Source organism: Nyctereutes procyonoides, unplaced genomic scaffold (assembly GCF_905146905.1).
Source record: "Nyctereutes procyonoides isolate TBG_1078 unplaced genomic scaffold, NYPRO_anot_genome, whole genome shotgun sequence".
NCBI lineage: Eukaryota > Metazoa > Chordata > Mammalia > Carnivora > Canidae > Nyctereutes > Nyctereutes procyonoides.
The window spans coordinates 1004246-1021644 of NW_026575115.1; the positions used below are offsets into that span (position 1 = coordinate 1004246).

General features: G+C 38.0%; 1 long non-coding RNA gene across 1 annotated transcript in view; it reads right to left on the reverse strand.

Annotated features, from left to right (window-relative positions):
• LOC129515078 (uncharacterized) overlaps nucleotides 1-17399 on the reverse strand; it is a 449457-nt gene that overhangs the window by 183586 nt on the left and 248472 nt on the right. The gene's annotated exons all lie outside the window — the stretch shown is intronic.

Genomic DNA, 17399 nt, shown 5'->3' on the forward strand with positions numbered 1-17399 from the left:
ACAGCTTAGATACAATTCATTGCTTAGCCACTGCCTGTTATGACAAAAATTAAATTTAAAAATCTCAAAGGTTGACTCAAAGTTGTGTGTTAGCTTCTCAGGGAAATAATTTAACTATTTCATGTCAGTCTTGATGTCTTGCTACTATTTATGCCATATATAAAGCATCGTATACTTTTCTCTTATTCCAAAATTCTTGAAATGAAAATAAAAAATATTTTTAGGAAATGTATTCATGTGAATTTTTAAGATAGTATTGGTAGTTAACACTTTCACGTAAGCTTTCCTTATGTCAATTATAACATCCAAAGAATATAATACCAGACCACTTTTTCAAACAAAAGGGAAATAGTTTTCTGTGTTAGCTTGATAAATACATGAACATACTTCAAAGACTTCTATGTCATGTTGATCAGATGAATTATAACTAAAAGTATTATTTAGATACTGTCCATTCTTTAACAATACAGAGAATTTTTTTTTTTAATTGTCACATGTTGGTAGACTATTTAAGAGACAACAGGTAACATGCTTGGTAACGATAGAGAGGAATTGATGCTTGAGAGAATCAGCTAATTACACTATGTGAACTCTTATTTTTTCCCCCAAAACTGATATTTTGTGTATTTAATCATCCAAAGCAATATATAGGAAGATAGATCAAATAAATATATACAATATTAAAAGTGTTTAAAAAGTGTATAAACCTCACAAAAAGCAAATAATCAAACTCTCCCGTTAAAGACTTAAGCATCCTAAACATGGAGAAGACATATCTGTCAAGAGTCAAAGTCAATCCTTACATAATTTAAGAGAAGTAGCAATAATGTTGTGTGTCAAAATTTTCAAGATTCTACATTATAAATATTAGAGTGATTTTTTTTCCTTTTAGTGATTTATCAGTATGGTCACAAAATTGACATCTATAGTACATCGATAATGTTGAATCCAAATATTTGGAATAAATAACTTACATAGTGTGGCAGGTTTTAAAATGTCAACTCTGAGTGACCATGGGTTTCCCCTGCTTTGCATCTCTACCCCAAAAATTCCACAATTCAATGATGTCTTTGCCTGTGTCTCTGTGTACACCTCAGCCAGGTTGGGTTGGGAGTTGTGGTGCCATTTTGCAGACCTAGATTTTCAAGAGCAGCACTGTTGGACTCAGACATTCCATAGAACATGGTGGCAACACTGAGCTTTGCTTGGTTCAGGTAAAAATGCAACTACCTACAATTGCTTGTGTGAGCCACATGATTTCCTGGGGCTTGGGCTAAACACAAAAGGTATTTTGATACCCTGGCATGAAGCCGGCTGACAGCTCGGTCCCTATGCCCCCCTCCAAAGGAAAAGTCTTAGAATTGAGATGCTGTCGGTGATACAGCCAAAAACAAGGTGAGATTCATAGTAACATTTTTCATGAAATGTATTAATAGCTGTCAGTTAATCCAGGGGTTGTAATCACTCTCACATATATCTAGCAGGAATTTAGATCATATGTTTTAATTTTTATACATGGAGACATTCCAATGTCAGTCAAGCTTATGGAGTAACCTAAAAACTGTTAAGAGTGCTATCTCTAAAGAGTCTAAAGAGGGATCCCTGGGTGGCACAGCGGTTTAGCGCCTGCCTTTGGCCCAGGGCACGATCCTGGAGACCCAGGATCGAATCCCACGTCGGGCTCCTGGTGCATGGAGCCTGCTTCTCCCTCTGCCTATGTCTCTGCCTCTCTCTCTCTCTCTCTCTGTGTGTGTGTGTGTGTGACTATCATAAATAAATAAAAATTTTAAAAAAATAAAGAGTCTAAAGAATGGCATGTATTTGGGAAGCATGAAGAAAGGCAGTAGCAATTAGAGAGAGCACTCAATGTACTGTCGCACATGAGTAATTTCTTACTTTAAAATACAAAGCTGACTACTCAAGAGGACTCTGAGTAAAAGAAATGCCAGTCATTGAAACTTTTGGAGTTTAGATGTCTTTTTTCTTCTATTTCTTTAAAGATTTTATTTATTCAAGAGAGACACAGAGAGGCAGAGACATAAGCAGAGGGAGAAGCAGCCTCCTCATTGGGAGCCTGATGCAGGACTTGATCTCAGGACCCCAGGATTACGACCAGGGCCAAGGGCAGATGCTCAACCACCAAGCCACCCAGGTGCCCCTTCTCTTCCATTTTTAATTGTCCTTTCCTGACCTTTTTGTTAAGTTTGGCACATAAAACTATCTTGCTGCTTTCCATGAAGACTATAGTCTGATTGTGGCTATCCCCTTCTGTCTGTGGATATCACTGCCAGTATAATCCAGTAATGAGGATGGAATGTTTACAACGGCTCCTGCTTCATCTCCGATTATCTCTAACTACTATATACAGCACAATTTCCTTTTCATTAAAACCATGAATTATACATGAAAGTGATTAGTATGAGATGCTAATCATGTACACATTTACATTCAATACATGGCTTATGAGTGATTTCAGGGTGGAAAAACAAGAATGATGGACAGAAATCACAGTCAGATAATGCAGGCTGAGTAACTGGATGCTGAAAAGACCATTATTTGTTAGCAACTATTCATCTCTCAGCTGGATAACAGCAGAATACATCACTTTCCAAGTCATTCAGTGTTTGCAGTAGGTAAAGGGCAAGAGATGGGCTTGTGTCCCTAAGTTTGGTAGCAGCCATATTTGAAAGCTGACCTCTTGACAGAGTGTCTTTAGAATGAAAACCAGAAGGAAGCATGAGCCTTTGCAAAGATGTGCTTTATTGGGATCAGTGAGGAGGATGGATTTGCCTGCAAAGCATTAGTAGTATTCATTAAAGGAAGGGCATGTTGCATAGCACTGAATATTCAGTAGCAGCCCCAGAGAGTAAAAGAATAGGTTCTGTAACAAGTCTGCCATTAACCAGCCTTGTGATGTTGAGCTACCTCAAGCCTCAGTTATCCTATCTGTAGAAGGAGGTGTTTGGTCACTATGCTCTGTAAGGACCTCCCACCTCTAAACTCCTCATGACGTACATCTAAGATATCCATCTATGACATACATGTGAGTCCTGCTTAGTGACTAGTGCTTGTGCTTCGATTGTGACCTCCTCCAATATCAGAACAAGATTGAAATACTCAGTTTTTGATCCTCTTTCTTCTTAATTCTGCTCTTGTTTCTGGTATTTTAGTAAATACACTCCCACTCTGGTCCTATTGCCTTGTGTCTACTGAAATAATAATTCACCCTGAGGAACTGCTAGAAAAATGTGTCATCCTTCTCAATGTGCACTGATTTTTCCAAAGAAGGTGAGGTGGGAAGGTAGTGCATGACACAAAGAAGTGAGTGGCCAGTGGAAGGAATTCAGGCATCAGAGGCAGATGGTGGGGAGATGTTGTTGAGAGGGGATCTCCCAGGAGACTGGCCCATTATTTAAATCCATTTGCCCTTGTTTCTTCTACCTTCTCTCTCAGAGACTGTCCTGGTGTCCTCCACTGGTTTAGCAGTGACTAATTTTTACATAGACATAATAATGTAAACCACAATTTTTATAAAGTAGTGGGGGAATGGGGAAAACAGAGGTTGTATGAGATTTGAAGCTTCATCTACTATATAAAAAAAGTCAATAGGTCAAGTTTAAATTTGGTAGACATAAAACAGCAGCATTCATTCGTTAATGTAACAGAGATTTATTAAAAACCTATCATGTATCTGGCATTGTACAGTCACAATATACAAGTTACAAGTGAACTTGTAGGGGTTACAAGTGAACACACAGACAAAATTCATGCCTTCATGAAACTTACACATGGATAAGGGAAAAAGGTTACTCAAGAGAAATAAATAAGAATATGTACATTAGGTAGTGATAAGTGCAGGAAATAATGATGTAAAATATAGTCTCAATAAGGGCCACTTGCTATTTTAGCTAGAAAAGAAAGCCTTCATAGTAAATTCATAGAAAAAGTAAAGTGAAAACCTCAAGGAGATAAGGTGGCGAGTCTTGCACATCGTATCATGAAGAGCATCCTAGGCACAGGGAAAAAGTTAGTGCAAAGGTTCTAAGGTGGAAGCGTCCTGGTTTGTTCAGTGGCCCACCTGGTATGTTTGATAAACACCATACCTCATATGTTTGAGAGCTGCAAGGAAGCCACTACCCTGTAGAAAAATGAGTGAAGGGGAGAAATAGTGTGGTCAGAGAATCGAGGGGGTTCTGTGTGATTTAAGAATATTGAGGTAAACAATCAGAAGAAACCACACATGCACAAATAATCTCATATAGCCGTTAGGAAGTATTAGAATTCAGATGTACAAAACCTAGTGTGGAATAGGAACTTTAGAAAGGAAAGTCCCTGGGAGCATTCCACATTTTCATTTATGATATAGAGCAACAAGAAACGCACTCTATGCCAAGAAAGGGTCTGGGACATAAAAAATACATTTATTTCATCTATTAATGAGAGTAGGTATTTGGCTCAAAAACCTTGAAATAAATCTACATTGAGGCCAAATCTGATGACTAGCCAATGAGAGAAAATCTAATATTTGCAAATTGGAAATCCCAGTTTCTATGTGTAAATAAATACAGAATAGCTTCAAGTTGACATTTGCAAATAAAATAAAAATTTCCAGAATTCATCCATATTTTGTTCTCCCCTCCTTTGAGATATATGGAAGAATTACTTTTCTCTGCCACCTTTGTGGGATATATATATATATATATATATATATATATATATATATATTTAGTTCTAACCAACTGTTAATAGGCAGAAATGAAATGTATTGCATCCAGGCTCTAGTACTGAATTGCCTTGTGTGTTACTCCTTCCCTGCTACCTTGACCAGAGAACATATCAAGATGGAGCATCTCTCATCATGTGTTATTAGGTGTCCTTGATGAACTACTTTCCTCTGATGCTCATGTTAGACATATATCATGAAAAGTAAAAGTAAACCCTCATTCTTTTAATCTACTAAAATTTGGGGGTTGCAGTTAATGCAGCAAAACTCTGGCCTGTTCTGACTAATCCAGCAAATCAAATTGTGTGCGGGAGGGTCCTCTTAATTTTACATTGCCAATACAAATGCTTTTAGAAAAGGGATAAACCATTTTTATCCTTTAGAAAATATTCTGCTCTGATTATGATTAAGAGTCACAAATGTTAAAACATATCTAAGTGCCTAATAGTAGAACCAAAACACAGGCATTGAGGAGTTATTACCAAATTATGAATTCAATATGAAAGATCTCCTTACTCATTACTGGTAGGATTATAATATTATTTCCCCTTCTTCCTGATGTTTAACAGTATTGGCTTTTGTAAATAAATAATTAAAATGGACTCTTGGGATGAAACTGTCAAACATAGAGTCACTGGCCTCCAGAGAGCAGAATGCTAAGAATGACCTTAGAAGTGACACTTAAATACAGAAGAAATAAGACTGAAGAAAGTAATGTAGATACCCTAGATAACTCATCACTACTAAAGCTCATAAAATAGAAAACTCCATAGAATTGATCATTTTCAAATTCATCTTTCAAATTTATAAAGATTTCATAAATTTTAAAAACATCTTATTTTTTTTTTTTTAGAGACTTTATCCATCTAATCATGAGACACAGAAAGAGAGGCAGAGACATTGGGAGAAGTGGAAGCACGCTCCCTGTGGGAAGCCTGATCCAGGACTCGATCCCAGGACTCCAAGATCACAACCTGAGCCCAAAGCAGATTCGCAACCACTGAGCCACCCAGGTGCCCCTGAAGTCTTATTTTTAAGACTGTTGAATTTATTAATCTGCATGTTTTTCAAAACAAAGAAACATGGAGGACTCTGCTAACTTGAGGATGACATTTCACATATTTCAAAGGTTTTGAATTTAAGCCAGATTATTAATTGAGTTGACACATGAAATAATTATCTGTAAAACCAATAAAGTCCAAGAGAGTTGACTCAGGAGGAAGCTTTCTTATTCAATGTTGTTCATATTTTAAGCCCTTGCTGATAGTTATTTTCCAACAGTCCATTAGTATCCTAGAGAAGAACTGCAAATGGATTTTATGATTCAGGCCTGTGTTTCAGGAATGGACTATTTAATGGAGAAATGACGTGTTGAAGATTACTACGTGAAGGATGTCCTCCAGATTACTGGATGTTAAAAGTTTTTGTTTAAAGGAAGACTCTGGTCCTCACAAGAAGGCATTACTTTTCTGATTGAGCACTAATTAAATTTTTTTTTAATAAATTAATTTTTATTGGTGTTCAATTTACCAACATACAGAATAACACCCAGTGCTCATCCCGTCAAGTGTCCCCCTCCGTGCCCGTCACCCATTCACCCCCACCCCCTGCCCTCCTCCCCTTCCACCACCCCTAGTTCATTTCCCAGAGTTAGAAGTCTTTATGTTCTGTGTCCCTTTCTGATATCTCCCACACATTTCTTCTCCCTTCCCTTATATTCCCCTTCACTATTATTCATATTCCCCAAATGAGTGAGAACATACACTGTTTGTCCTTCTCCGATTGACTTACTTCACTCAGCATAATACCCTCCAGTTACATCCACGTTGAAGCAAATGGTGGGTATTTGTTGTTTCTAATGGCTGAGTAATATTCCATTGTATACATAAACCACATCTTCTTTATCCATTCATTTTTCGATGGGCACCGAGGCTCCTTCCACAGTTTGGCTATTGTGGACATGGCTGCTAGAAACATCGGGGTGCAGGTGCCCCGGCGTTTCATTGCATCTGAATCTTCGGGGTAAATCCCTAACAGTGCAATTGCTGGGTCGTAGGGCAGGTCTATTTTTAATTCTTTGAGGAACCTCCACACAGTTTTCCAGAGTGGCTGCACCAGTTCACATTCCCACCAACAGTGTAAGAGGGTTCCCTTTTCTCCGCATCCTCTCCAACATTTGTTGTTTCCTGCCTTATTAATTTTCCCCATTCTCACTGGTGTGAGGTGGTATCTCATTGTGGTTTTGATTTGTATTTCCCTGATGGCAAGTGATGCAGAGCATTTTCTCATGTGCATGTTGGCCCTGTCTATGTCTTCCTCTGTGAGATTTCTCTTCATGTCTTTTGCCCATTTCATGATTGGATTGTTTGTTTCTTTGGTGTTGAGTTTAATAAGTTCTTTATAGATTTTGGAAACTAGCCCTTTATCTGATATGTTATTTGCAAATATCTTCTCCCATTCTGTAGGTTGTCTTTGAGTTTTGTTGACTGTATCCTTTGCTGTGCAAAAGCTTCTTATCTTGATGAAGTCCCAATAGTTCATTTTTGCTTTTGTTTCTTTTGTTTTCGTGGATGTATCTTGCAAGAAGTTACTGTGGCCAAGTTCAAAAAGGGTGTTGCCTGTGTTCTCCTCTAGGATTTTGATGGAGTCTTGTCTCACATTTAAATCTTTCATCCATTTTGAGTTTATCTTTGTGTATGGTGCAAGAGAGTGGTCTAGTTTCATTCTTCTGCATGTGGATGACCAATTTTCCCAGCACCATTTATTGAAGAGACTGTCTTTCTTCCAGTGGATCGTCTTTCCTCCTTTGTCGAATATTAGTTGACCATAAAGTTCAGGGTCCATTTCTGGATTCTCTATTCTGTTCCATTGGTCTATGTGTCTGTTTTTGTGCCAGTACCACACTGTCTTGATGACCACAGCTTTGTAGTACAACCTGAAATCTGGCATTGTGATGCCCCCAGCTATGGTTTTCTTTTTTAAAATTCCCCTGGCTATTCGGGGTCTTTTCTGATTCCACACAAATCTTAAAATAATTTGTTCTAAGTCTCTGAAAAAAGTCCATGGTATTTTGATAGGGATTGCATTGAACGTGTAAATTGCCCTGGGTAGCATTGACATTTTCACAATATTAATTCTGCCAATCCATGAGCATGGAATATTTTTCCATCTCTTTGTGTCTTCCTCAGTTTCTTTCAGAAGTGTTCTATAGTTTTTAGGGTATAGATCCTTTACCTCTTTGGTTAGGTTTATTCCTAGGTATCTTATGCTTTTGGGTGCAATTGTAAATGGGATTGACTCCTTAATTTCTCTTTCTTCAGTCTCATTGTTAGTGTATAGGAATGCCATTGATTTCTGGGCATTGATTTTGTATCCTGCCACGCTACCAAATTGCTGTATGAGTTCTAGCAATCTTGGGGTGGAGGCTTTTGGGTTTTCTATGTAGAGTATCATGTCATCGGCGAAGAGGGAGAGTTTGACTTCTTCTTTGCCAATTTGAATGCCTTTAATGTCTTTTTGTTGTCTGATTGCTGAGGCTAGGACTTCCAATACTATGTTGAATAGCAGTGGTGAGAGTGGACATCCCTGTCTGGTTCCTGGAGCACTAATTAAATTATATAACTTTATTCAAATGGAAAGATAAGCCAGAAAACTTTGATAGATTATTTATGCCTCCTCTGGACACCTGAGTGGCTTAGTGGTGGAGCATCTGCCTTTGGCTCAGGTCATGATCCCAGGGTTCTGGAATTGAGTCCCACATCAGGTTCCCTGCAGGGTGCCTGCTTCTCCCTCCGCCTCAGTTATTTATGAATAAATAAATAAGATCTTATTTATGCCCCCTCTTCTATATATACATACCACAGAACTAACATCCAGCCACTGGTGTACAGATTCATTCATTCATTCAAGGGAAGTATTCCAAATAAGTGGTAAATGAAAAATGATACGCCAGGTAAAAGTGATACAGAAATCAAAAGTGCAGTTCCTGCCCTAAAGGGATTCACTCTTTGGGAAGTCTGAATATCAAAGACTCCAGGGTCTCTGGAGTCGTATGGACATGGCTGGATTCAAATCCTTCTCTGATTTGCCAATTACTAGTTATGTGACTTTTGGGAAAATTTTTCTTGTCAGTGAAATGTAGACTACAAATATAGGCTGTTGTTTGAATTAAATAATATAATAATAACAATGTGTGTGTATTTCAGAATAGTCACATACTTGAATTTGGTTTGATGAATGTGGCAATATACTTTTTTTTAATGTGAGAGTTGTTACAAAAGCAGGGATGCTGAGGAGCACTTTATGCAGCCTGAAGCTGTGGGAACCGGGTCGGCAAGGTGCACACAGAAACTGACAGCTGGGTCAAGGCTTGAGACCTGAGGAGAACTGAGCTAGCTGAACTGTAAAGAGAAGTCAGGGGGTATGATGTGTGCAAAGGTGCAGTGAACGGAAACTGGGGCATTTAATGAACTGCAAGTGTTTAATATGGAGGGTGTTCTTATGAAATTAGTGGGAGATGAAGCTGGAGAAATGGAAAGTGATTTGAGTTTTGTTCTGAGTGACTTATCATTCATCCTGAAGAGGGTAGGCATCCAAGCAACTTAAGTGAAATAATCAGACATGCTCCCACTACTAGCAGAATCAAGCCCTCTTTGTGGTTCTGAGGTACTGAAATGAATTAGAACACAATTTACACTTCAGTATCAGAGAATTACACCTCAGTGTCAATAGATACACGGAGTCTTTGTATAAGTACGTGTGCAATTAAGGACACACTTTTCATTTTAGGAAATAATAGGAGAATTTATAATACAGGTAAAATATACAATGTTTATTCAGCATGTGTTAATTGAGGATTAATCTGTGACAGGTAGCATGCTAGAGTCTTCAGTGATAAGCACAGTCTGTTTCCTTCTTTCTTTTTTGAAAGATTCTATTTATTTTATTTATTTGAGACAAAGAGAGAGAGGGAACGAGAGAATCAGGGCTCAATCTCATCACTCTGAGATGATCATGACCTGAACTGAAATCAAGAGTCAGACACTTAACCAAGAGCCACCCAGGTGCCGCTAAAGCCTGTTTCCTTTTTTAAAGAAGCTTACAGTCTGAGTAGGTGAAATAAATAAGAAAGTAATAAACATTTCATGTTATCGGTGATCTAACAGAAGTTTATGAAGCGAATTAGTGGTTTGGGGAAATGAGTAACTAAAATCTCTTAGGCAAGACCAACGTCAGGAGAACCAAAAAAGAGGCTATTGCGGTGGCTGAAGTTAGACTGTGATGGCTTGAAACAGAACCATGGGCAGTGTGGACAGGGACAAGGACAGACACAAGCTATACTGACAATTCACTGCATGAGAACATAAGGAGCACCCAAGGATTCATCGTAGGACCCGAATATAGGCAACTACAAATCAATAGTGTGGTTAGCAGAAGAGCTAACCAGAAGAATCACAGAGTTTAAATAGTTTAGAATTAGAAATCCCTTGGTGTCATGCCCACCGCTGGCCCTTCCTATCTCCCCATTCCTTATCCTAGTGAGGCTTCACTTTGGAAGATCTGCTTGTATGTGTGGTCTTAAGCCAAATGTCCATAAGGGATAACAGGTCATTCAAATCTTTGCTCCTTAACTTTCCTTTGAGATCAATAAAATATTTGCTTACCATGAGATTCCATATTTGAAGTCGAATAAAATATCGGATTTACCTATGAAAGTGTTGTCACACCTGAGGAAGACAACTTATAAAGGCATCAAAATACTGTGGGAGTTGAAGGTAGAATAGGAGAGACCTGAGGTTTCTCTCCCAGATTTGGGAGTGCCCTTTGGTGGACATCTTCCACCGTGGATCTGTCTGCCATCTCGGTTACATTTGTGGCTGCCAAAAGTCACTCTATATGGTCATTTCTTTTTCGAGTGGAAAAGTTCATCCCACTCAGAGATAAATGGGCAGTGACATTTCTTCCCAACTGGAAGCGCATAAGCTCAATGTGAACAGCTGCTCGAACAATCGTGGGTGAAATTTCTGCTTTATAGGAAACAGCTTTGATGAGCATACATGGTCGCACCGCTTTCACGCCCATCTGTGCAGCTGGCTTGGGGCCCGCTCACTTGTTGGTCAGACTTGAGGACGGAGAAGGCCTTGGGCAGCAAGTTTAGGTTCCTCTCCAGCCACAGCACTGCCCCTGGACACGAGACGCTCCTTTACTGCAAAGTGGTTGCAAATGGTTGCATCAGATTTCAGCCCCTCTTCTTACCAGCTCATCCAAAAAAATTTAAAAACCCACTAAAATTAAAAATTTTACGGAAGGCCTATAGTATCAAAGGCCAGAATATATTCAATCTGTCACTGGCTTTTATTGTTCCTGTTTATTCTACTCCCTTCAAAGATGAGAGGGGTCAGCATAGCCTGCCATGATCACTTACATGAGTCCTTGCACTTTGATGTTTCTTTGGTTTTCATAATGAATAGTTTCCTTACGCGTTGTTCCCTTTCCACAGAGAATATAAAATAAAACAGTATAGGAGTATGAAAACAATTTTCCTGATCTTAAGTTGTTTTTTCTTTTCCTCTTATTTTTCACTTTTTGCTCCCCCTCCCTTTCTTTCCTTTTTTTTTTTTTAAAGATTTGATTTATTTATTCATGAGAATACACAGGAGAGAGAGAGGCAGGGACACAGGCAGAGGGAGAAGCAGGCTCCATGCAGGGAGCCCAACGTGGGACTCGATCCCAGGTCTCCAGGATCACCACCTGGGCTGAAGGCGGCGCTAAACTGCTCAGCCACCGGGCTGCCCCTTCCCTTTATTTCTATTTCTTCTTTTTCAGCCTTTGTGATCCTCTGCTTTACTCTTTTCATGCACTACGATTCCAGTTTACTTTGCCCAGCCGCTGTCCCAGATTCGACCACTCATGTTACGTCCCTGGCATTTTTCAGCTTCCTGTGAAGCCTGAAATCTCTCCACACAGCGTATTCCTCGAATTATTTCCTTCTTTCTTAATCCAACCTCCCGTTTGCCTCGCCACAGATCCCTGTTTGTCTTCCAGAAGTTTGAATTTTTGATGTTCTCAGGCCCTTTGTGAGTAGCCTCCTTTTAGTTGGTCACTTTCTACTGACTCACAGAGAAATGATGATTTATTCTCAGAATCCTTTTCTTCTGCTTTTTTCACTAGCTGTGTTCCATTTGACACTCAGCACAGGGAATGAGGCTCAAAGGGAGCTTAACTCTACACAAGGATATTTCTCTGTAGAAACACATGAACATGCTCTCCATAAACCCATCTGCCTACGAGGCTGGCCTACGTAAACCACTGTCATTTGGGGACTGTGAGTGTCACAGGAATCTTGGGCCACAAAGGACATGTTTCAGAGATTTATAACATGTGAGAAGCAGTGTGAGCATAGGGTGAGCTTATATTCTCCTTCTTTCTGGCTACGTGTCCTCTTTCCCTTCTAGCCCACATCAGGATGGCAAAATCAAGAGTTGGGGCACTTGTGAGGGACAGTGAATGTAAACATGGAACAACAGTTATCACCTCCCTGCCTTGGCCAAACAGCAAATCACCCTGATTTCGCAGAAATTTATGTAGATTGTATGACTGTGTTTGTTGTAGTCACTGCCTTTCAGTTAAAGGTGTAGGTAGCAAATAATTTATTGCATTCATTGCTTCAATTAATGTTTATCAAGTAGACAAATTTAGGAAAGGTAATGTTCTATCTCCTGAGAAAGGGTGAGCAAAACTCTAGAAATTAGGTGTCAGAAAATACAATTATTCCTGTTTAACCAAAGTATTAACTGTAATAAATCCCTAATGGCCAAATATTGAAAATGCTTTTACATTTAGAAATGATTAAGCCCTACTAAGAATAAAAATATTTAATCTTTAAAAATAATTAATTATTTTAAAAATTAAGGTGTAATTCACATATAATGATTCTATAAGTTTAAGGTGTATGATGTATTGAGTGGATACATTTATAGATTGCGATAGGATTGCCACTGTATCTTTAGCCAATATCTCTATCATATCACATAATTATCATTTCTTTTTTTTGTGGTGACAAAATTTAAGATCTAGTCTCATAGCACGTTTGAAGTTTATAATACAGAATTATTGACTGTAATCACGATTGTGCACTTGCTCTCAGAACTTATTCGTCTTCTAACTCCAAATGTGTATCTTTAGACAACATCTCCCCAATTGCCCCAGTTCCAAACCCCTGGTACCACCATTCTGTTCTGTTTCTACAAGTTCAACTTTTTGACACTCCACATGTAAGTGATACATAACAGTATTTGTCTTTCTCTGTCTGGCTTCTTAATGAGAATTAAGCTTATGGCCATTATGGTCCATTCATATTACTGCAAATGGCAGGATTTCCTTGTTTTTATGACTCCATAATATGCACACTAAAATTTCTTTATTCGTTTATCTGATACTTAGGTTGTTGCCCTATCTTGGCTATTGTGAATAATGCTGCAATAAACACAGGAATATAGATACCTCCTTCATAACCTGCCTTCATTTTCTTCAGAAATAAGCCAGGAAGTGGGACAGTTGGGTCATTTGTAGTTGTATTAAAAAGTCTTAATATTTTTGAGAGTTAACTACTGGTGCTAGGCTCAAATAATACAAGGAGGTGGGTTGCTATTTTAAATACCATTTTGAAGGAAACTAGAACTCAGGAAAGTGAAGTGGGTTGGCCATGGCTGGTGAGGGAGGGAAAGCAGTCTTGGATAGAGCCATGTAATTTCCATACTTCTGCTTTGGTAATAGAAAGGGATTTTCTTTTTACCTAGTTTTGGTCACTCTGGGCACAGGAAAGTCTTAGTCTGGGTTAATTCAATTTAAAGCATTGTCATTATAATGTGGAGCGGTCCCTTGATTATGGTCTACAAAGTGTTGACTGATTTAATACTTCATTTGGGAATTCCTCCAGACATCATTCTTCCCACTGCAAATGCTCTTTTGGCAAAAACATGGCTACGTTCTCTCTCTCCCATCAGCATTCTGTCTGTTGCAGCAAAGTCAAGAGCATTGTAAACCTAGTTTAGTGAGAAGAAAGATTTCCTTAAGAAGACCTGAACTGAGAGCAAGTTCAGAAAGAAAGCTGAACCCTATGACAACTCATCAAATTGCATTAAGTCCAAGAACCTGTTGATCTAACTTTCTTCCTCTCCATTCCCATCCTCATATCTAGCCTACAGAAGTAACAGCTTTGTTTTGCTTAAAAGCCATCACAGCCATCTCTAACCAACATGTAAGCCTGTTTAAAATCCCCAAGATTTCTGCATTTACGATAGGCTTTAAAATAGGTTAAACACTTAAGTTTGACATCATATATTAACAATCTGCCATCTGGCATTATTTTAGTTTATTTTACTGACAATAAGCATACCAACTAGATCAATGTAAACAATTTAGATGGCATCACTCTTTTGAGCACATTATACCAAATATTGTGTCCTTTGTGAACACACGTAAGGGAGAGAATTTTGCACTATTTTTTAAAAATATTGTATTTATTTATTCACGCGAGACACAGAGAGAGAGGCAGAGACATAGGCAGAGAGAGAAGCAGGCTCCCTGCAGGGGACCCGATGTGGGACTCGTTCCTGGGATTCTGGGGTTATGCACTGAGCCAAAGGCAGACGCTCAACTGCTGAGCCACCAGGTGTCCTGAATTTTGCAGTATTGATTCCACTCACGAGCATCATTTAAGCTTGGTTTTAATTTCATTTTAAATTAGTGCAAGTGATTTATATATTTTTTCATCAAATCTTGAAGTTCCATTCTATTCATTTGGCCATTGTCACATACACTACCCAAATGCAAGTAAATGACACAGAGAGAGAATTGTACTGAAGGCAGTGGGTTATGTTGGGAATATGTTGGTGGTGGGAATGACAGGCTATGTTAAGAGGACCATGCCAGAGGGCATAATATAGAGCATGTTGATTAACGAATCCCAATGTGCATATAATGTTTTATCGATTCTTTGTTCCTAATGGAGTCATACCGTTTTTACATCAACTATTTTGCAGAACAAGGTTAAAGACAAGTATGTGGTCCTTAAACGGTGCCAATTATACAAAAAGCCCAAACTTCCATGTTTTTTGAAGTCAGTGTCAGGCAGAGAACCCAGATCCACTTATTTTTTCTAGAATTAAAATGGTACCACCTCACCTGAAATGGAGAGCATGACCCTGTTTATATAAATTGCCCTCAAATTTATTATTTTTTTATTTTTTATTTTTGCTCTCAAATGTAATACAAAACAACATCCTTCTGCTTCTATTATGAAGATCTTGAAAGAATTGTTATATGTAATCAAACAATGATACACAAATCTTCCTTAATATAATTATATGCATATGTATGTGCAATATATGCATTGCAATATAAATAATATATATGCATATATATGATAGTGTGAAATTATGTTCTAGTCATAATATTTGTCTTAATGCTGTTGTGAATTTATGGTCTTTGATAAATTCTAAAATTCCTAGTTATAACAGCTACTTTCATAATATTTATTCTTGTAATGTGTGTAAAATTTAATAGATGCTCTCTGCAGAGATCTAATGATTTAAATTATACCACTGTTGCCGTCAAACAAAGTAAAGCTTTCAGAACAGTATCTTTAGAATGTATGAGCCCCATCTCTTCAGATTTGAAAGATTTGAAATACTTATACAGGATTGTCTGTGCATTTGATAAGTTAGGAAATGAAAGTATTTGCTTTAATATATACCAAACAAAATATGACTATCCTCCTACTTTCAGGCTAAAAATTGTTAGACAGGAGCTTGGAAAGAACAAAATTAGTGAGAAAAAGGGTCACTTTGAGAGTGTGAGGTTGTTAAGAAGCCCACTGGAGAAGGACAGGAGATGAACTGTATTGCTGTTACTTAGGTGACAACGGTTGGAGGTTGACGATGTGAAGATGAGCAGTGAGATCAAGGCAAGATGTAACACAGCTTATTCAGAATGTCAAATTGGTAGCTCTCTAAACAACTGCTAATAAATCAACATGAGAACATTCTTCCCAAGAATATAAAAGTTAGAACAAGGGGCTTTTATGAAAGGAAATGCCAATGGTTCTTCTGGCTAATAAAACCTTCTGTTAAATTTCACTTCATTTAGTTTACCCGAAGTACAGAATGTAGGGATGTGAGGTATACTCCCATTCTGAATTACTTCTGTAAACACAAACTTCTGGCTGTGTTCGAAAAACAACACCACCACTGACTATGAAGTATGATCTCAGTATTCAGTATACACCAAACAGGCTTATTGCCTGCGTAGTGGGCAGAATGGTTTTCAACATTCTTGTATTTGTTTTATATGAGTAACACTTGGTTTCTGAGAATACACACACACACACACACACACACACACACACACACATCTGCGGTTTCTAGACAAAATGCACTTTAAAAATATCATAAAATAATTGTCTTCTCTAAAAATAGGTAGATTGATAAGATAGTTGATGTCTAAAGCCTTTTAAGTTCAATCCAACTTTACCTGTTAGATTTTCCACTTTTGAAAAACTCAAAGCAAAAACATCATCCAGATAAATATTCTTCTAATAGCTCCATGTGGGAGTAAAATATTGTATTTAACGTATGCATAAACTCACTAAGCTATGGAGTCAGTTAGTAAAATGTTTCGACACATGTACCAATAACTGTAGAGATGGCTTCTCACTCAGTAAACCATTTTTTTAAATGTTGATAGTCTCAGAGGAGCCTTGTGATGTTCACAGAATTTTTAGACTATTTTATCTTTGATAAAAATTCTACTTGACTAATTCATGACTAGCTCATGTATGCTTTTCAACAATTGTTATAATTGTTATAATAATAGTTTCCTCCTATTGAGTATTTTAGCTCAGGTCTTGTTTGTTTTATTGCTACAAGCAAGGGAGACTGGTAGAGGTCAATATCCCTTGCAAACCCAGAGAATAGATGCACAATGCCTGAGGAACACTATTATAAGCCAAGTTTGGTCTCTTTAATCAAGTATGTAGTAAAAAGCTGGTAGCTACCTGGAAAACAGCCTGCAAAAGAGTCAAATTAAATTAGGAATACTGGCTCTTCCACGCCGCTTCCATTGGTAGAGTAGCAGTGTGGTGTGGAAGGAACTGTACGGGCTTTGAATTTAGGAAATGCTGAGCTTAAAAGTAGGCAAATCAGTCTTGATGAGCCTTAATGTTTCCAACTGATTAAGTGGGGATATGAATACCTTGCTTGTGGCTGGTTTCCAATGAATTAAATGAGATAGTAGATGCACAGTGCTTGGCGTACCAAAAGTGTCTGAATACTAGCATGAACCTTTTTACCTTTTTAACCTGGATCATTCAAAATAAAGCAGAGGCTTGAGTTTTGGTTGTATATCCCTGCCCATCTTTGTAATCCTGGCTGCTATGTGTCTTCATAAAATACTAACCACCCCCAAAACTTACATCATACACTTTGGATTTATTTGATGTAAGATTCCTTTATGTAGTAAGGCATGAAAGTGACAAGTGCTTTGATGGCCTTTTCCCATTTAATTCCTCAGACAGAGAAACCAAAAAGATTCACAGCCGTATTATGTTAATGATCACAGTTTCAAAATGCCCTAGAACCACAATAAATAACCTATGACATCCATAACCATTTTGTGA